Consider the following 8719-nt stretch of genomic DNA (forward strand, 5'->3'; position numbering starts at 1 on the left):
GTTGTGAGAGTGGAATGCGAGATTTCCAGAAGAGTTAAAATTCTAGATGATTTGTGTTTTCACAAGCTTATAAAAGATTTGAGTTTAAATCTCACTATGGTATCATGGCATCAATAGAGTATAATCGTTATGAGTTATTGAGTGTGTGTTGATCTATGTCTTCGAGCCAAGTAGGGGAGTCTGCTATTGATTAGGCGATTGCACGGTTAGGTGCTATGGTGAATCAGTTATGGCTTGCGGAAATTGAGACCGAGGATGGCTCGAGTAAAGGAAAATTTTGACAGAGATTATATTATGCTACATAGGGTATGAGAATCACAGAATGTCTTGAGTTGTTGGTAATGGATGCTCGGTGCATAGAGCAGGAAGTGGCTTGGTTGTTCTAGGATGAGGTTACACTCAGCAGTGTCGGAGTGCTATTGAGGCCTGGGTGGTTCTGTTCGTTTGGTCAGGCTAATTGCAATTTGAATAGAGTGAATGACTCTCGAGAATGGTTCTAATGTGTTCAAGATTCTACATGTAAAATGGGGAATTTTAAGGTTGTATATGTGGTTACAAAACTGAGTTTTCATTGGAAGATGTCAAGACTTATGGTATTTTCTATATTAATTATGGGATTCTATGTATCAGTATCATGAAGGTAAAGGTAACGGATTTAGATTCGCAGGAAGTTTCCTCAGAGTAAAGTATTTTGAATGTGATGCTTTTGGGAATACTTAAGAGGGTATTCAACAGCTTATGAGTTTTAGACGGTGTGGCTTTATGCTTGGGTCCTGTGTGGTAAGTCTGGGTTGAGGAATTGTGATGTTATAGCAAGAAGGAGTATCAAGTTGAAGGTAAATCAGAAAGAAACTCAGATAGATGGTATAGCTTGGTAGTGGGTCGGATCGGTATGGTAAGAATATGCTTAGCTCTTTGGATGCTTACGAGGTAACGAGTCTCTGCAGGTGTTTTGCGGCAATTCTTTTGGGTTTTAGTGACATGCGTATCTCAGTTAAGTTAGAAGGATTCAGTCCTGATGAGTTAGTGTTGTGCAAAAGGAATTCGGGGAGTTCTAGATGGTTTCCACCACAGTTACAGAGGTATATTTTTCCTGTTGGCGTGAGGAGCATGGGATGTATAGTGGCTCTCTTGTAGATGGGATCAATAGGAAGTTCTTGGCTAGTGGAATGCATAGTTGCTTATGGTTCGGAAGGGATATAAAGTTCTCATGGTTATCCTAGGATGGTTCGGGTTATGCGGTATGTTGTGAAGGATTGAGAATCGCGTGTGTAAGGTTGCGGTTCGGTTCTGAAAGGAAGGTTACAAGCTCTTAGGCAGCGGGCAGTTTCAGACAATTAGAAGAACGAGCTTCAGATAATTAGAGAAAGGGTCTTCGGATGATTAAGGAAATAGTATTGATAATTTGGGCTGATTTGACAAGGGCATATGTTTCAGAAAGGGCAATGTGATTAAGTTGAAGATACTTTGGTAGTATTGTAGCTTTTTCTTGTTAGATCGACTGCTGATATTCGAGTTTGCTTGGTGGCACAGAGGAATTCTAGATTATCTCTCATGGAATGATTGGGTATTTGAGGTGTGGTATGCATTCGGACGGCGGTATTGGGACCAGATATGTTGATTCATGGACTATATGGAGTTGAAGACGGGAAGTTCTCATATTCAGGCTATGTGGTGGTTGTGAGTCGTGTGTATCGGCACTGTTTAGTGACTATCAGGATTTGGAGTCCCGAGCGGATCTTTTGTTGCTTAATATGTGAGATTTTGGATGTGATATTGGGTTCAGATTGTTTGTCTCTACGTGGTATCATCTAGACTATTGCTCTAAGGTGACATGTTGGCTATGCCAGAAAATGTCACGGATTGAGTGGCGAGGTTCGACGGATTATGTCCTAGTGGAGTGGTTTTATATTTCGAAGACCCAACGGATGGCTGGGAAGGATTGTTTTTCTTAGTTGGGTTTTTCGTGATAGATGTCAGTGTAGAGGCTCCTACCATTGATTTAGTTCCGGTGGTGAGGGACTTTTCGGATATGTTTCTTATGGTCGGGCATGTCGTCGGGCAAGGTTGTTGATTTCGGTATTGGTTTGATGTCGAGTGCTGTATTGTATGGCACCGGCAGAGTTAAAGGAGTTGAAGAGTAGCTCCAGGATTTTTTGTGATAAGGAGTTCGTTGGTAGGCCAATGTGGATGCGTGTTGATCCGGTTTGGTTGGCTCTGAATTGTACTATTGAGGGTTGTGTTGATTCGTTTGTTACTGAGCTTATTAGTAATCTGGGGAGATCCATGAGTTACCTTTCTGTGTTGCGAGATGTTATGATTTGTTGGTTATGGGCACATATGGTGCGGTTCTATTGGGATTTCATAGTGAAAGTCGAGCGGGAAGAGTGATTGGGTATTGCTCGGTGAATGGCGTATCGGTTATGTCCTTTCAGGTAGGTGTGGTGTATGCTATTTGCTTCACCATGGGTATGATGATTTGCTTTGGTTCCAGACATCGAATTATGCGTGGTTGTCAACTTCGAGCAATGTGACTTAAGGTGGTTCATGTGGAGCAGTGTTGGATAGGATCGCACATCGCAGCGAAGTTATGTGGAGGTATGACCTTGCGGGTTAGATTCATGTGTTCTGTTCCTATGATGTGAGACGGGTTCCCAGCCTTGTGTTGTGGTGGTACTGGTGAATCTGAGGTACATCTCTTTCATTTAAGTCATTTTCATGATTTGAGTATGTTCGGACTGTTGCTTATTGGTGCACGTATTATGCAAGTTGTGGCTTAGGCCTGTATTGATGTGTCATGTCACCAGAGTAGTGCGTTGGATTAGCGGAGATCGTTTGGATCATCAATGTATACGAACAAATTCGATTTCAGCATGTTGGAAGGATAATATCGAGGTTCGGCTTGGAAATTTGCTATGGTATTTGCCAAAGGAGAAGTGGCTTCATGAATGGTTGACCTGAGAAATGGTTATGGTTTATTGCGTGTTTCATTTATCGTTGGCAGTATATGAAAGTGTTGGAATGAGACTTTAGTTGGTAAGAGGTTTTCTACCAGTATTTGGTTGTTGTAGGCAGCTGCTGTGAATAGAAGTTATCACTACGAGTGTTTGAGTTATGTGGTATATCATATGATTGCACCTGAGATTGCAAGTATGGGTGATTACAGCTTGTTCGGGCTTATTCTGAATATAGATGTGAGATTCTGATCTTGTGAATGGTTTCAGAACTAGAAATGTGGTTCTAAGGCTTATGGGCTAGATTGGGTTGTGAAATTTCAGTTGCTATGTGTTATCGGACCTATAGGAGATAGGGTGATGTGGGATCACCCCTCGGGTATGTGCATGGTGGGGTTATTCAGCAATTGGTTGGCTTTTGGAACAACTCTGGGCACATTCGAGGACGAACGTATGTTTAAGTGGGGGGGATGTAACGACCCGACCGGTTGTTTTGAGCTTTTGCACTTTGCTCGCCAGTTCTAGGGCATGACTTGCCCCGTGTGATGTATTATGACTTATGTAAATCGTTGGTTTTGATTTTCAGGGAAATCAAAATTGAATTTGGAAGAACAGTTCTCAGTTTGTAGCTTGAAATTTGAAGGGTTTGACCAAGATTTGACTTGTTTGTATATAATCTCGGATTGGAATTTTTATGATTTGGTTAGCTCCGTTAGGAAATTTGGGACTTAAGAGCGTGATCGGAATGCATTTTGGAGGTCCATGGAAGGCTTAGGCTTGAATTGGCGAAATTGAGATTTCGGAGTTTTCCGGTTAATAGGTGAGATTTTGATATAGAGGTCGGAATGAAATTCCGAAAGTTGCAGTAGCTTCGTGGTGTCATTTGGGATGTGTGTGTAAATTTTTAGGTCATTCGGACGTGGTTTGGTTGGGTTTTTGATCAAAAGCGTATTTCGGAAGATTTTGGAAACTTAGGCTTGAATCCAACGTGATTTGGTAGATTTGATGTCGTTTGAGGTGTTTTGATGATTGGAACAAGTTTGAATAAGGTATTGGGTCATGTTTGTGCTTTTGGTTGAGGTCCCAGGGGCCTCGGGGTGATTTCGTAAAATTGGAATTGTGTTGCAGCTTCAGATTTGTTGCTTTTAGTATTTTTGCATCTGCGGTTTGTGGACCGTGGATGCGGCGCCGCAGATGCGGGTGATTCATCACAGAAGCGAAAAAGGGTCAGATGGGCAGAGATCGCAGAAGTGGTATGGTGACCGCATCTGCGATATCGCAGATATGGGAGTTTAGTCGTAGAAGCGGTTTTGGTCCCTTAAGTGTTTCCGCAGAAGCGGAGGTTTAGACCACAAATGCGGTACCGCAAAAGCGGATTTTTGACCGCATATGCGGAAAGGGCTGGATAGAGCATATATGTTATTTCATTTCGCGAGTTTGAGTTATTCCACCATTGTTGACTTCGACCTTGGAGCTTTTTGGGCAATTCTGAAGAGAGAAATCAAGAGACTTCGTTAAGGTAAGGATTTTTGGACCTAAAACACATTTCTATGGTAATATTTCATGGATTAAGGCTGAAATTAAAAGAATTAAAGGGCTAAAAATGAAAGATTAGGGCTTGAGTTTAAGAGGCCTTAAATTGAGGATTTGAGGGGTCATTGAACTCCGATTTTGGTACTTTTGATATGTATGAACTCGTGGGGAGATAAGGAATCTAATTATGTGAAAATTTCTGAGTTACGAGAAGTGGACCCGGGGCTCGGGTTTTGCTAATTTCGGGATTTTTTGTATTTTTGATTGTTTTCGCTTGGGCTTTGTTCCCTTGGCATATTATGACGTATTCATTCTGATTTTGGATAGATTCGACGCGCGTGGAGGCCGATTTGAGGGGCAAAGGCATCGCGAGCTAGAGATTAGCCGGTTCGAGCTGAGTAATGATTGTAAATGATGCTCTGAGGGTTTGAAACCCCAGATTGCACATCGTAGTGCTATATTGAGGTGAGACACACGCTTGATGACGAGCGTGGGGTCATGCACTATTGGGGATTGTGACTTGGTCCGTCCCGATTGATGATTTTACCACGTATTTGATAGAAACTTATTTGCTATCATCATGATTTGGGCCGATTGCCATACTTGGGCTTCGTGCCAACTATTTGAACCCTTCGGGGATTTTTATTACTATTTCCTCACTGTTTCGACTTATTATTTGAACTCAGTCATGTTATTTTCCACTATATTACTACTCAGCCATTTTTACTCCGTTTTGAGACTTAAATGATATTTTAAATGATGTTTTGGGCTGAGAAATACTGTTTTACTAAAGCCCGAGGGGCTTGTGAGTATTTTTGACTGAGTAAGACCGAGGGCCTAGTTGTGAGGAAACAGTTATACTGATTTGAGGCTGAGGGCCTGTGATATGTACGCCGCGAGGTGGCTTGTTGATATTGTTTATGAGGCCGAGGGCTTGAGATATATATGCCACGAGGTGGCTTGACTGATATGAGGTCGAGGGCCTAGATTTGATGTCACGGGATGGCTTGATATTGTGCTTGGGTCGTAAGGGGCCCCTCCCAGAGTCTGTACACCCCCAGTGAGCGCGGGTACCCATTGTGATGTGAGATATAGCCCGAGGGGCTGATATTGTTCCATGTGATAGCCCGAGGGGCTGGTATTGTTCTATGTGATTGCCCGAAGGGCTGGTACCGTTCTATGTGATTGCCTGAGGGGCTGGTATTGTTCTGAGATATTGCCCGAGGGGCGGAGTTATTGACATTGAGCCCGAGGGGCGAACCTTTATGTGTTTATCTTTCATATTTACCTGTCATTTACCTGTTAAACTATGTTATTTGTGCCCGAGGGGCGGATTTCTGTGCTTATCTGCACTAACTATTTTGCATTCATTTGCATAACTGTTGAAAAAGTCATTTTCAAAGAAGTTTAAGCTGAGCTAAGATATTTTGAGAGATTTTACAGTTTCACTGCTTTCTTACTGGTTTTTGAACTGCTTCTATACAGTATCTTGATATGCTTTATGTGTGCCGTTTATTAAATATTTGTGTTATGTCCGTAAATGTCTACTTTGTTTGTTAAAATGAAAAATAAAATAAAAACACATGTTGCATGCATAATTAGGATTTAATTATGCATTTAAGAGTTAATTAAAAGAAAATCACAAAAATATGCATTTACCTTATTTTGGTCATTTAATTATGTCATTGTGTGATTAATGTTTTGTCTATGTGTTAATAATTGTTAAAAGGTAATTAATATTTTTTGTAAGGGTAATTTTGTTTTTATAATTAAAATTAGGAATTTAATAATTATTAGAAAAGGAAAAGAGTTGATTAAAATGTAAAGAAAAACGGACTGGGCCATTTATTTGACAAAACATTCAGGCCCAAAATAAGGCATTTTACCCAGCCCAGGTCAGTCAACCCAAAGACCATCAAACGACGTAGTATAGGGCAAATACTACGCCGTTTGATGATGCCCGGTCATTTAATTACAAATGCAAACCATACGGCGTCGTATGGTTGAAATAGATCGGGGCCGTTCATTATTTCTGATCCAAGGGCTCCCAGGATTTTGACCTAACCCGTGATCCTTACCCGATCCAGTACCCGGCTCAACCCGTCCCCCCAACTTAAACCAAACGACATCGTTTGGTTAAGTGAATTAATCCAGGCCTTTGATCTCGGCTAATCCGACGGTCATTATCAATCCACCCCATCCCTATATAAATCCAAATCCCTACCCCGGCCCCCTAACTAAACACCCCCCTCCTCTCCTGTTCATCGTCATCTCCGAAACACACCCCTAACCCTAGCCGCCCTAATTCCCCATTGCCTGAAACCCGGCGGCAACAACGCCGCCGGTCACCACCTTAACACCCTCGACTCCTCACAATCCCCTCTTTACGGATCCAGGGTTAGTTTCCTTCAAATCAGGCCCCAACTCTTCGAATCTTAAATCGAAGGTTGGTCTGAAAACTCAACCACCTCTGATGGTCTCCAAATTAATACCGTAGCTTCCCCTAACTACCCTAGCTATGGATCTGGTGTTGGTTTGGCTCGAATCACCTCAGAGCTCTTCGAATCTTCTTTTGAAGGTTCGAGCCAAACATGAACTCACCCAGTTTCGTTCCAAACTAACACCAAATGACCCCTAGGCCTCCCTCACCCTTGTGTCATCTTTGGTTCCCTTCGAATCTGCCCAGAATTGGTCGAACCCTAAATCAAAGAATCTGAAACCCTAAAAATTTCCAATCGTGGAATTTTTCCAATTCAAGTGAAGGATTGAGGTCTAAGAGACTTTAATCGAGGTATTCTCAATTGAGAATACTTCGAATAAAGTCTGTTCAGCCTCAAAAAGGTTCGAATCCAAGTTGAGTCTGAGTCCGGGTAAATTTAAAGATTCAGAGGTATTTTTCCTGTTTTTCTTTTGTTTCCTACATGTATTGTGTTTTAGTAACCTGTGTAATTTTTCATATTTTTTGTTTATTTAATTCTGTGATTCTGTCTCCTACCCGCTTACTTGATCAAAATGTGAAACTGTTTCTGTTGGTTGTGATTATTTACAATGTGAGTAATCGACTCGATTAAGTTCGTCGAGTAGTTATATTATAGAATCCTGTTTCTGAAAATGCTGTTTGAAATAATCTGTTTATCGGTTGTTTGTTGACAATTGTTGTAAATAATCGGTTTAATTAATACTCGTCAGTTAAATCATCCTTGATTATATTTCAATGAGTCTGTCAGATGAATGATGTGTGTATGTTGATTTCTGAACATTGAGTTTCAGGGCATTGTCAGTATATTGACAATGCTCCTGTGTTTGTTTGATCTTAGTTCAATGTTGAAGTTCAGTTTGAATTGTTATGCTGAATTCAGTGTAATGTTATTGTGATGTTGGGTTTGAATTCAAGTTTACAAGGGTTGATTAGATACAACTGTGTTAGGAGGTTGATTAGATAATGTTAATAGGATTGGTTATAGCTGTTTGAACAGAGTGTAGAATCTGTTCTGATTTTGTATTAAGAACAGTAATTACAGTAGGATTTCAGGGGTATTTGAGGAATAAAACAGTGAGGGTAATTTGATAATAGTACTGTGCTGATAGTGGAGTGTAATGGATATAATTTAATGTAATAATGGGAAACAAAGGGTAATGGGGATACTGAAAATCAGGATAAGATCACTTAATGGGATTTAAAGCAGTAAAAGCAGATTTTAATGGGATTTTCTGATTTTTAAAAGAAGAAGGGGGTCCAGGCAGCACTGAAAGGAAAAGGGGCAGACCTGTATAAATACAGGGATCTGTTTATAAAGAGGGGGCGGTTTTTGAGAGAGAGAGACCCAGATTTTAATACACACAGATATAGACATTAAGAGATACACAGAGAGAGGCATTGAGAAAAAAATCAGAAATAGAAATCTGAAAAAAACTGAGAAAAAACAGAAAAAGAAACACACACAGAATCAGATAGAGAACAGAAGGAAAGAAAAAAAAATTAGAAACAGTAAAAAGAATTTTACATCAGACACTAGTATTGAGGCTGATTTTCTGAAATTAAGAGCTTTTCAATTTTCCTTTTCTAAAGTCTAAAAATTAGAAATACTATTTCTCCTGCAATCTGTCCGGATTTATTTGATCCTATTTGTTCAGTTTAAAGAATCTGAAACTTTTAAAAGAAGTCTTGTTACTGTGCATTTGTGTTCCTCGGGTCTTGCTTTGTTGATCAAATCTGTTGAACACTGGTATAT

Source organism: Nicotiana sylvestris, chromosome 8 (genome assembly GCF_000393655.2).
Source record: "Nicotiana sylvestris chromosome 8, ASM39365v2, whole genome shotgun sequence".
Classification (NCBI taxonomy): Eukaryota; Viridiplantae; Streptophyta; class Magnoliopsida; order Solanales; family Solanaceae; genus Nicotiana; species Nicotiana sylvestris.